At 31.3% G+C, this 13,100-nt stretch overlaps 1 protein-coding gene across 8 annotated transcripts in view; it reads right to left on the bottom strand.

Moving 5' to 3' along the window:
- The window catches only part of Fam133a (family with sequence similarity 133 member A), a 40,219-nt gene that overhangs the window by 18,736 nt on the left and 8,383 nt on the right, over window positions 1–13,100 (bottom strand). For all 8 annotated transcript variants that reach the window (XM_026778461.1, XM_005372061.3, XM_026778462.1 and 5 more), the window contains one exon: window positions 1,715–1,787. The gene's annotated coding sequence lies outside the window, so the exon portion shown is untranslated. The remainder of the gene's footprint in view (window positions 1–1,714; window positions 1,788–13,100) is intronic.

Raw genomic sequence — 13,100 nt, forward strand, 5'->3', positions numbered from 1 at the left:
GTAACTGTAGCTTCATAAAAGGAATTTGGCAATGACTCTTATGTTTCTATATTGTGAAATGCATTAAGGAGTATAGGTATTAGCTCTTCTTGGAAGGGCCTTAACCCTGTTTATAAACACTGGAGGCAATTATCATAATGGAACCATTAAGGGCAATAAATCATTTGCGGACTCAATCCAAACAATACCAAAAACAAACTTTACTTTCAACAGATGCCCATCTATGTCAAGAACCCCTTCTTCCTTTTACTATCCAATGCTAGTACAGCAAATGTAAACTGCACAAGCCTCTGCATGCTGGATGCCCATTGGAATCCTAAAGAACCTTCTCATGCAGTCTTCGTATGTATTCCTTGCATTCTTATGGATGCCTATTGCCAAAGTTATCTGTTATTATAAGACAGAGCTTATGAGTCCCACTAGAATAAAGGGAGACTTTGAAATAACTACAGAAAACACTGCAGTGATCTTGCTTGCAGTAGCTACGACCTCTCTTATTCAAACAGGAACCATGGCCAATGCCTTAAACATGGCCATAGAACAATCAGCTGAAGTGTGCAGCACGAAACAGTTAATTGATGCTCACTTTCATATGGACATTATACATTTACAGCAGCAAATTAAATTAGATAAAAATATAATACTATTGCATAAGGGCCAATTGTGATCCTCGATTTCAATCCCTTTGCTTAACTCCATATAGAGTTTCTAAGATGTCCTTGGCCTGACAGCAACTAAGATATAACTTATTACTTTTCAGTTTTGGCTGGTTGTCTTTTCATGATCAAAATAAATATAATCAAAGACCTTTATGGCTTACAGCAAACAATCTATGCCAAAAATTTCAACTAAATATTCTTTCATCAATATTTCAGATATACCACATTCTTTATATCCTGGGCCTTTGCACATAGTGTTTCCTTCCACAATCATGACTTTAGAGAAGTCTTTTTATAACCTTGAAAACTGTCAGGCCTCATAGATATACTTTGATAGAATTTTATACATTTTATTTTATTGCTTTTTTTTTATTTTTGAGACAGGGTTTCTCTGTAGCTTGTTTTGGTTCCTGTTCTGGAACTAGCTCTTCTAGACAAGACTTGCCTTGAACTCACAGAGATCTGCCTGCCTCTTCCCCCCGAGTGCTGGGATTAAAGGCGTGCGCAACCACCGCCCGGCTATACATTTTATTTTAATACTCACAACATTTAACATTGAGAAGTAGTCTAAACATTCTTTTTTTTGTTTTTTTTTGTTTGTTTTTGGTTTTTTGAGACAGGGTTTCTCTGTGGCTTTTGAGTAGTCTAAACATTCTTATTTTCCTTAACCAGATTATGTTTTCTTTTGTTGTTGAATTTCATTTACTTGTTAGTTTATTCATTTATTTCTGTTTTTACATCCTTACTTCTGTTTCCCCTCCCTGCCTTCCTCCAAGTCTCTTTCCTATCACCTCTCTGCTCCCAGCCCTCAATATACTCCTCCTTTTTTTATGTTTAGGAAATGGAAGGTTTCTGATGAGCATCAACAAAAAATGGCATATCAATTTGGAGTAAAACTAAGTATCTACCTGATTTTCAAGGCTGCACAAGGCAACCCAGTATGAGGAGCAACTTCAGTTGTTCATTTTAGCAATGACTTGATCACTATTATTCTTCTTTGCTTCATTATCAGCACCAAATAAAAGCACATCATTTCCTCTTCGTCAATTACTTACCTAATTTGGAATCTGGATTGTTCACACGTCTTTCACCTCTCCAGATTACTTCTTTTAAATTCTTTTTCAGGTTCTTTCCCATTTAACATACATGAAAGAAATGAGATAGTTTGTTAAAATCCTTCTGGTAATTTGGTAATAAGATCTAAGTTATAGAATGAAAACTTAAAATAACAAAAATTGCAACTAAAATTAATGAAGGATTACCAGGGAAAAAGAAACATTATTTTATTCAGATAAAACCGCTGAATAAAGTGGATAAGTGTTTTCTCAGTATTAGTCATTTATTCAATTGTGTATGTTCTATGAGAAAAGCAATAGAAATTATTTCCCACTTTCATGTTTTTTACCCATACTTGTTTAGCTATTATATTTCTTCCCCTTGCCTCATGAAACTCCATCATCAATCACATAATTGTGTATATTAAATTTTTAGTGTTTTAAAATTAAGAAACTAATAAAATATTATAGCTATTATAATAGTTTTAATTAACATAAAATAATTCTGCATAATAATGGTTTTCATTATTATATTTTCATGAAATCATTTTATGTATTTTGATTATGAATACAATCAAAATTTATATTCCATTGCACACTCTTGCCCCCTTCTACTCTCTCTTTTTTCCTTCCATTTCTCAAATAGTTCCCTTCTATATTCAAGACATTTTGGTTTTGTTACCCAGACAGTTTAGTAAGGGTTATTTAAAGGAGTGTGGTTTAAGGGTCATTTATAGAATGGATAACTTACCATGATATACACTACTACAGAAAAATTTTCATTTTCTTCTAGCAACTGTTAACTTCCTACAAGTTCTCAGGGGCTGGGGCCTCTTGAGCCCCTCCCCTTCTGGATGGAATGTCAAAAGGTCCAAACTTTTTCTTCTCATGTATAGTCAACTGATGAGAATTTGAGAATGTCCTGCCATATCATGAGTAGAATGCAGTGGTCCACACTAACACTACCTCCAGAATATTTATTCTGTCTCTCTTTTCTATGAAATATATTGAGTATTTGAGTAGTTGATATAAACTTTAATTTATGGAGTAAATTAACTTTCTATTTTCCATATTGTTCCTATGTTTTAATGTACATATACTTTATTAACATAAAGATTTCTAGTAATAGTAACATCTAAGAATGAACCTCAAAATGTGGTTGAAGTATATATGTATCTTTAAGATTCTTTTCTGCCTAAAATATACCTTAGCAAAAACTAAATGTAGAAGGGCATATAAAAAGTATTAAGTTGTGCATTAAAAAATTGAAAACATAAAGTCCTATTTTCTTGGCACAATTTTCATTTGAAAAATATGATATTTAAAGAAAATTATAGCTAGGTAGCATATAAAAGTATTGTGATTACTATTTTCAAGCATTTAAAATGTAATTTAGTTTTAAAGCCACAAATTCCAATTGCAATGATATATATGACAAACTATTTACAATGTAAAATGATGCCCCTTAGGGTTCTCAGTAACTTGTCAGTAATGGAAAAAAAGCCTAATACCAAACAGATTAAGAACAATGGCTTTGAAAATAAATCTACTTTTCAAATAATGTTCACTGACCACCTGTTGTAGAGTCCTGTGGGACACTATATATCTTAGAGGTCTGCATGATAACAGAAATCTGTAATCCAAGAACACAGTGTGGATACAGGAAGATTACCCACTTGATGGCAGCTTCATTCCCATAACTAGTTCTATGCCCACCTATGTTATACTGAGAGTTCCAGACAACAAGGAAACTATGTTGAAATCATATTAAAAAAACTAAAATAAAACAAAGTATACATAATGAAACAGACTCTGCATGCTTATAAGCCTGAACGTTATAGTTCCCTCTTCAATTTTCCCCAATCCTGGACTGTCTTTCACATATATACTCAATATAGAAAGATATATCTATTTAAGGAAGCTCAACATGATTTATTTATACCACATAAGCTTTAGAGACTGTAATAGAGACCTTGGGGAAAGCTGATTTTTATGTTATTCTTCCCCTGTAGTCTTAGCCACCAAGGAAGCTGAACCAGGAGGAATGTTTAACTTGTGAGGTGGAAATACAAGGAGACCCTGTTAGTAACAAACAAACAAAGAATGTTTCTTTTCAGTTTTAGTGGGAGTAGTAAGACTTGGTAATTTCATAAGAGGTATATCATATTGTTTTCTCGGATATCATAAAAGAGTAGAAGGTGGGGTGGAGCAGTGTGGACCAAAATTCCACATACTGGAGAAATTCAAGTGTTTAAAGAGCTCAGATACCCAAGGATAATAGAGATACCCATGGTGAGGTGAAGAGTTACAAGAGTAGAAGGAATGCTCCCTATGCGGGGGCAGAGATTTCAGAATCATGTGTGCTACAAAATGTATGACCTGAAGGATTGAGCAGAAGGTTCTTCCCAGAATTACAGGTTTATAAGGTGTGTGTGTGTGTGACATTCTGGAGGACAGATGTCTAGGAGAGCAAATATTTCTTGAGATGGAAAATTAATAATATGAGGAGATACCCAGGGGTTAGAGAAAGTGGAAATTTTGAGAGGAGGAATTTCCACAGGAGGGTGTTTAGGGCATTCTGGAGGCAGTGTGATCAAGGATTTCTAGCAGGATGTTTTAAGGGGTACAGTGCTTCAAAAGTTGAGGTAACAGTATTATGCAAGTGGATGAAACCATTTTCAAGTAGGTAGGTAGGGGAGATAGTGAAGCAGGAGCTGTACATTGTTAAGGATGTGAGGAGGGGAGCATAGGGTTTCAAGAAGTAGGTGATTAAAGAGGTGTTGTATGTCAGAGAATAATGAAAGAAGCAGGAATCCAAAGATTACATGATCAGGTGTTTGTAAAGTGAAATTGGAAAGGTTGGAGTTGCCAGTGATGGATTTTTCTTAGAGAGGTATTAGAAGTCATTAATTGAGTTCCCAGAGATGGTAGACTTTGAGAGTTGAAGAGGTAGTAGTTTCCCCCTAGCAGATCCTTGGCACCATCAATTCTTACTCCTGCCAATAAGTAGGGAAGGTCTGCACATGCACAGCATCTTGGAAGAATTCCATCTAGGATACTATTATCATAGTGTAATTTTTGTTAAAATTTTAAGGAAAACAGAAAATAATATTCTCTCACATCCAATAGTCATTTTATTGATAACAAACAGCCATGTGTTGCCACATGCATGATCATTCATGTAGACATACTGTGTGTTTCCTTCCATGGAGACACTTAACTACAATCCTATCAATATGTCAGTAGTAACCAGGATTATGAAGGTTAGTTCATGATAGCTAGCATGCTAAACTATGGTAGTATCAGCTTATAAGTAAAAAAATAGTATAATACTGATGGAATCCTACTATTTGAAGGCCAAAGCATGTGTATTATACTCAAGGTTATCATGAGCTACATAATGAATTTCAACTCATCCTTGGCTGTATGTATAGTATATGCATGTTTGCATTTGTATACATGAAGAAATAGAGAGGGGAAGAGGTGGGGAGAGGAGAGGAAATGAGAAGAGAGGAAAGGAGGGCAGAGGAGAGAAGAGAGAAGATTCTGGACAGTACCAAAGACAATGAATTAACATGAATAATTCAGCATAATCCACAGTGATTCATTTGATTTTTGTTTTTCATTTCTCTAGTTTTCTTTTTTGAATGCTTATTTTTAACCAGTATCTTCTTATGCAGGTAGGCCAGCTGTGAACTTGTGAGGAGCCTCCTCTGTCAGCACTTCAGGGTTGGGATTATAGAACTGTCACCAAGTCTGCTCACTGTGATAATTTAGTCATCACATTATAGTCAGAAAAATCAACTAAATATGAATACTGTGAATCATGATAAGTTGAAACCATAGATCTTCTACATCTTGTTAACATCATATTAACACTGCTTTTCAGTCTAAGTATTTGTTTTCACTTCCTTTTCCTTCTCATGAGCAAGTTCCATGAAGATCATTAATAAAACAGCCATTTCTTAAGGAAGCTCAAAAATCTCATACATCAGTGAACTTTCAGGGGCAGCAATATAGGTCATAAAAAAAGGACGTTTACTTCTACATTCTGTTATTTAAATACTATGTGCATGGTGTTTCTATCACTGAATAGTATATTATAATCATTTTTTACAAACCTTCATATCTGTTGATCACTGATTAGTGTTCAATTTGTATATAGACCATTTTATTTAATTGGACCATTGGTGTTACCAAAATTTTTAAATTTGAAAATGTTGTCTTTCTCCTTTGCATTAAACCTAATTTTATAGCTCTATCATTGAAAATTATTTTCATTCCATGTGTTCTACCATAATGTCTCTTTTTATTTTCTTTCATCCTTTTTATTTTATCCTTAGATCTCCAAATACCTAGTCAGCTGTACCTACCATTTATCTATTTAAGCCTTGATTTTTATATTTTATGTCAATAGTACTGATGTATCAAGTTTACACATGATAGTGTTAAACTATTTTTATAATAGCTTTTTTTTGTTTCTCATGCTCTTTTTTAATATTTTTTTAAAATTATATTCAAAGCTATTCCTAAAGCAACTTTCATGTTTGTTTTATTTCTGTGCCTTCAAAGCAACCACTAAATTGGTAAATATATATGTTATCATTATATTAGTGTTAAGTGTTTATTTAAATGAATGATTTTCATTATTGTATTCAGTATCATGAATGCATGCCTTTTTATGAGCTTAACATTAGAGTAGGTGGTATAAAGGAATAAATGAGTAAATAATAGCTGATCATATCTATTACGCTTATAATTCTAGCTATGGAAATTAAAAAAACATGAGTAAGGTTAAAAAAGACTGTCATTCAAAAATATAATCTATGATTAAGAAAGAATCATAGATTCTAGAATCATAGATCAATGAAGAAAGAGCTAGTCAGTGACTTAAGTCTTGAACAAAAAGGTGTATGTACTCTTGAATATTAAAATATATCTTGAGCCATTTTAAATAAAAGAAATATACTGAATTACAAGGAATGATATGAGAATTTGGATTTATTCATAAGATTTGAGAAAAAGTTAAACTCACAAATGCTGAGGCCAAAAAATAAATCACTATGAATGTCAAATAAAGGAGTCTATACTTTAACCAATTACTAAGCACTTATATGAACTGTGATTTTCATTCATGGTTGATGTATACTTTTTGATAGATTTTTGACATTAATCTATCTCATTGTATATATTTTCTTATGACAAGAGTCCAGTGGGATCATGACCAGAGGGTTACTTCACTGTAGCAAAATTCCAAGTAATTAAGTTGACAATAAATGACGTTCTAGTTTATTTCAGATTTAACATCATGATTGTTTTATTTATTACAAATTGATGAAGTCCTCTACACGATTGTTTTAGGCATAATATTGACTTCCTTCAATTGAGACACTATCTACCATCTTATTAGTATACTAAGAGAAACTGGTTTATAAAGGCTAATTCACACTAGTTAGCCTGATAAACTATGATAGCATACATTTGACTCTCTATTGTTCAGCTTATAATTTGAGCTAGCACAGATACAGTAACTATCAAATGGATAAGTAGTGTTTTCATTTTGTATCATATAATATACATGCAAAATCTTAATCAAAGTCGTATTGTTTATAATTAAGAAATCCTTATAATTATGGAATATTTTCCACATTTCATTGATAAGGAGATATCATAAGGTTAATTGAGTAGATTTCTAAGATCACACATGTATCAAGTGTTACATATGAGTATTCTTTACTCTGGAATTTTTTCTGAAAACTTATTTTACTCTGGAATCTTAAGTTCCAAAATTTTACTTACTATGGACTGTGTGGCATGGACAAGATTTAAAATCTAAATCTTCATCCTGTTCTTTATTCTTCAGTTTCTTATTGTTCAATGAAAACTCAGTAAAGATTTTCCAGAATCAAACGTATAACACAAAGACAATAATATTTTGGAAAGATTATTGCAGTATTATATAGTTAGGAAGTGAAGAAAGGTAGCTATATCTTTCAATTAGAAAGATGAGGTGAATAATAAGGATGGGATGTGACATATCTGGATAACGGAATGGAGGTTGGAACCCATGAGCAACAGATACAAAAATGTTTGGTCATTTGCCATAGCTATCTCTCCAAAATGTGCATCCCGTTAATGGCTTTTCATTGTGTTTTATAATATCTTTGCTCTAGGGATTTCAAATTTCAGTCCAGTAAGCACTAATGTTACAGAATTAAACAATATCTCTTAGTAAGCACATTATAAACCTATATGCAATTGCACATAATTTGCAGCTAAATTAGGAGTATATCAGTTGCAGAAAATTTCTTCAGAACATCATAGAAACCATAAGAAAAAAAAGGATTTCACAAAATTTAGACAGATAATTGTAGATATCAACTGACATATTTCCTACCAGAGTAAAGGAAAACTATTTAGATAATTGGTTATACCATTAATAATCATCATTTTCCAGGCAACAAATGATCTAGAAATAATTTTACATAATAATAATAGCTGTCCAAAGACTATTGAGTTGCCTTAGAGAGTAAGGACACCTATTGCCAAGTTTGACAACCTGAATTTGATCTTCAGAAGCCACATAGTGGAAGGATAGATCTGACTCCTGCAAGTTGTCATCTGACTTTCACACATACACCATGGAAAAAATACACACACACACACACACACACACACACACACACACGCCCAAACTACACACACGTGTGGGTGAGAAGGCAGAAAAAAAATAAATGGTAAATTTAAAAAAAAACAGTCTAAGTTTCTGGAAAATTGGTGCAGATTTTGAACTAAAGGAATAAGAAATGGAATACTGCCCTTGATAACTTTGTAACTATTTAATGAAATAGTGTGTTACAAAAAAAAGTTACAAAGCTTTCAACTAACAATAAGACTAAAGCATGGATTCATTAACAAAAGGTAGCTTTTGTGTGAAACTATTTCAGAAAAGTAGTAACTGGACACTTGTTCAGTTCTTTTTATAAAATGTGACTAAACACAAACAAAACAATGTTCAACATTATTCAGTAATGGCTTAATATTTTTCTTAAATACAAATATAATAAAAAAGTTTAAAATTCAAGAAGTGACTCACAACAATAAAGGTTCATGATTCTTCTCATTGTACTAAATTTTATGGATTTAAGTACAAAAGCAAATATTTATATGCCTAATACAGATTATATATATGTATATGTATATATATATATATGAGAACATATTTACAAATTTTATTGCATGCCTTTTTCATATGACACACTATTTTGTAGATCTTTAGTCACTATTAAGAAGCACTCTTGCTTATAAGTTAACAAAAATTTCTTTAGGTCTTTGTTGCATTTTCATCATGACCAAAATTCTTAATTTTTTTGTACTAAAATACATTAAATTCCTCCAAAAGTATCTTTTAAAACATGAAGAAATTTGTGGGCACTATTTTCAATAATTCATGAAAATGGAGATTGAAATATAGATGATGTCTCACTTGCAAAGGTTATAACAAAAATTCAAAATTCATTTCAACTAATTTATTTCTAATTATTTCAAATTTTTATAAAATTCTATATTATTGGAAACTATAATTACATAATTCCTCACTTTTATAAGCTCACAATGACTGTTATCATAAACTCCCCTGCTCTGTCTCTATTAAATTCATGTTATCAATTTCTTCATTTGCCTTTCATTATGTATATTTTCAATATTCATATATTCCTAATACATACATATTAATAAACATGCAAATATAACATAAATAATCTACACAATGTTATCTTAATGCATATGATATAATCTGAGGGCTGACTACTTGGTCTTAGATAAGAAGAAATACCTTAAATATCTACTCCATTTAAAATAGCTTCACATAACTATTCTCTAAAATAGCTAGATTGAAAGAACTAACAAAACTGGATACTTACATAATGGAATTTCTTAACAATATTAGATATTGAAACATATTAGAGAATTTTTCTTTGAAATTATGTTATGGCTATATAGCAATTAACAAACTGAATGAGGTATTAACATTTAGAAATTGGTTGTTAAAAAAACTCTATAAACCTGAAAAATCTAGTGCACTAATGTGATTTTTTTTATGTGCCAGTAATACAATTTTAAATTTGGCAAGTTAAGTGGACAATTTGTATATATATATACAAATATATACATATTTGTATATATATGTATATATAGTGATATGTATGTATATCTTAAATAGTTTATTAGTAATATAATGAGGAATTTGAAAATAAACTGTGTGTGAGACTAAAGACTAATACATGAGGCAATGGCTTGTTCTTTTTCTGGGGTAGTTGAAATGTATTAGAAAATAACATAGGTGAGTAGATATGAAAAGTGACCTATGTGGTTCTGTTATAGTATTTACAATACACACACATACATACATACACACACACACACATACAAATTTAATATGCTCTAAGAGTAAAATATCTAAAGGAAAGGAATGCTGAGCAATTATTACTATAATAATACAAAGTTAGAAAGGACTGATTGAAAGCTCTCAGTGTTTTAAGAGTTTAGTATGTATTTTATCAATCCCATCTCAATATGACTAAAGAGAATTAGATACTATTAAAATTACGCTATCAAAAATGTGAAACTTTGGCATAAGATATTGTAAACATAGTGAAGTATTATTGGAAGTATAAAATTAGATGGGGCTTCAGGCATGGCTAAACAGATAAGAGCAAATGGCTTTTCTTACAGAATATGTGGGCTAAATTTCAAATGCTCACATGTTATAACTCCAGTTACAATTTTCTGTTCCAGCCTCTGTAGGCACTATACACATGTGATGCACACACATACATGCAAAGTAAACATTTATACACATAAAACAAATATTGTTTAGAAGAACGCATAGAATTAGAGAATATATGAGATGTAGTTTTAGCTTCATTAACCAGAGTGCTCAACCATTTAAACTGTTGTGTAATTTTCTCCATAGCTAATTTTTACTCCAATTTAAATAGAAAATAGAGACACTCTCATAATGTCAGATAATGAAATAGTAATAATTAAACTTTCTGGCTGCTTGAAATCAAAGAACACTTCATAAAACACATATTAGTTATACAAGAAGCATGTTCAATATAATGATTAAAAATTGTTTATCAATATCTTAAGACATTCATTTAAGAAGTAGACTTAGAGAGCTTTATTACTGTTTCATGTTTCTTTTTCAACACTCAATATTTTTTTATGAGACCTGAATCAGTTACTGCTTTTTGAGACAACTGCCTTATTTGGTACTTGTATTCAATCATGGTATCCTTACTCTTCTTCCTTCATTACTGAGATAGAAAACAGTAAAGTATAAAGTATCTTCACATTGAGTGCATTAATACTGTTTTACTGAAGCATTGCTATTCTTTACATGCAAGAATATAATTTAGGAGAAAAATGCCTACCAGAGGACATAATGAGTGATCCAAAGATACCCATTGTCATCTAATAAAAGTATAATTTTCAGATAGAAGGAAAGTTTTATGTATTCCTTAATTTGAAAGAGGTGGCACACTTGTACAACATATCAAATACAGATCAATTAATTCTATTAGCCTTAATGCTGGATCATGCATATTTAACTGAGATGGGAATCTCTAAATATACCTGCAAAAGGCATAATAGACAACACTTACTGGTTTTTAACTTACATAAACTACCAACATTTTTAATTAATTTATTTTTTGTGTATTTTCTTTATCCCTACCCCTGAACTCCATGTATTTCTATGTACCACATGTATGCCTGGCGCCCACAGAAGTCAGAAGAGAGTATAAGATACCCTGGAACTGGAGTTACAGTTGTTGTGAAGCACCATTGTTCTGACAATGGAACCCAGGTTCTCTGATAAAGCAAGAAGTGTTTTTAACCACTGAGCCATTTCTCCAGACTTCATCATTATTTTCTTTTTTATATAGTTACCACATGGTACAATGTGTGTGTGTATATATATATGTATATATATACATATATATACATATATATACATATATATATGCATATACATACATATATATGTATATATACATATATATATAATGAATAAGAAAATAACTTTACCGAGAAATGTGACTTATCCATGGCCATAAAAGCAATACTGTGGTAAGAATTAAATTCTGTTACTTTGTCTGTACAGCTGTGCTAATGAGACACTCACAGGGATATGGATCATATATAATTCATCTTTCTAAATAAAAATGTGCACAGGAAGAAGAAATTTAATTTCATATAGCAACTGGTATCAACAAATTGTAGATATTAGATTATATTTAACTGTGTGAATCTCAAAATGGTTTCACAAATTTTATAGGTAATTTCAATTACTCAAAGTAAAGGATCCTTCTGTTCCTACTGATAATTATGTTGAAAAGTTTCTGGGATATTTTTCACTTAATTTTGAATAAAGTACTTTGGCATCATCTTTGGATATATTAGAATTAAAGGATCCCATCTTTTTCTCAAGGTAACTTGGCTTTTATATTCCTTGTTAGTTCACTATAAAACTTTTGTGTAAATCAGAGAAACTTGAGGACTGGGATTACTAAAGCTGATGATTGATTCTATAAGAATATAAAAGGTAAGAATGAAATACAAGAGTCGCTATGACTAACCTAAATTTTAGTTGTAGTTCTAGAAGTACATTTTTGTTCATTAAATCTAATGCTTTAATACAACATATAATGTCAGATTGTCTGTTTTTATATCTAGGTTCTTTTAATAATAAAAATGTATGACTTTGAGAAGTTAGAATATAAAGGAACTGCTTATTGTGTTAATTAAAATGTTACAGTTCAAGAAATACATTCAATCAAACACTACACTAAAAATGATTAAGTTGCATATCATTATTCATTCACAGCTATGACCATTTTCTACATAATGCTGAGGATAAGTATCCACTATTAGAGCACATGAAAGTGATATTTATTCTGTGATCTACTTCTAAACAAAAATCCTAATAACACTTATCTATTGTATACATAATAACAAACATAAGTACAGTAACCCTCAAATTTTGTAGTGACGAATACCCAGAAACACCTATAATGTACATTAAAAGTTTATCTAGTAAATATAAGATTCAATTCTTTATCTCTCAAATACTTTTCACTTCCAAGGAGAACAACTGAGAACTAATTAACTGAGAAGTTATTAACAGAAAAATAAATGAAAACAAATATATTGGCTGAATATTTGAGCTGACTTCACACACACACACACACACACACACACACACACACACACACTTCATTGAATTTTACACTGCTGGATGTGGTAGCACATGCCTTTAATCCCAACATTTGGGAGCCAAAGGGAGGTGAATCTCTTTAAGGTTGAGGCCAGCTTGGTCTAT

The sequence above is a fragment of the Microtus ochrogaster genome, unplaced genomic scaffold (genome assembly GCF_000317375.1).
Source record: "Microtus ochrogaster isolate Prairie Vole_2 unplaced genomic scaffold, MicOch1.0 UNK169, whole genome shotgun sequence".
Taxonomy (NCBI): Eukaryota; Metazoa; Chordata; class Mammalia; order Rodentia; family Cricetidae; genus Microtus; species Microtus ochrogaster.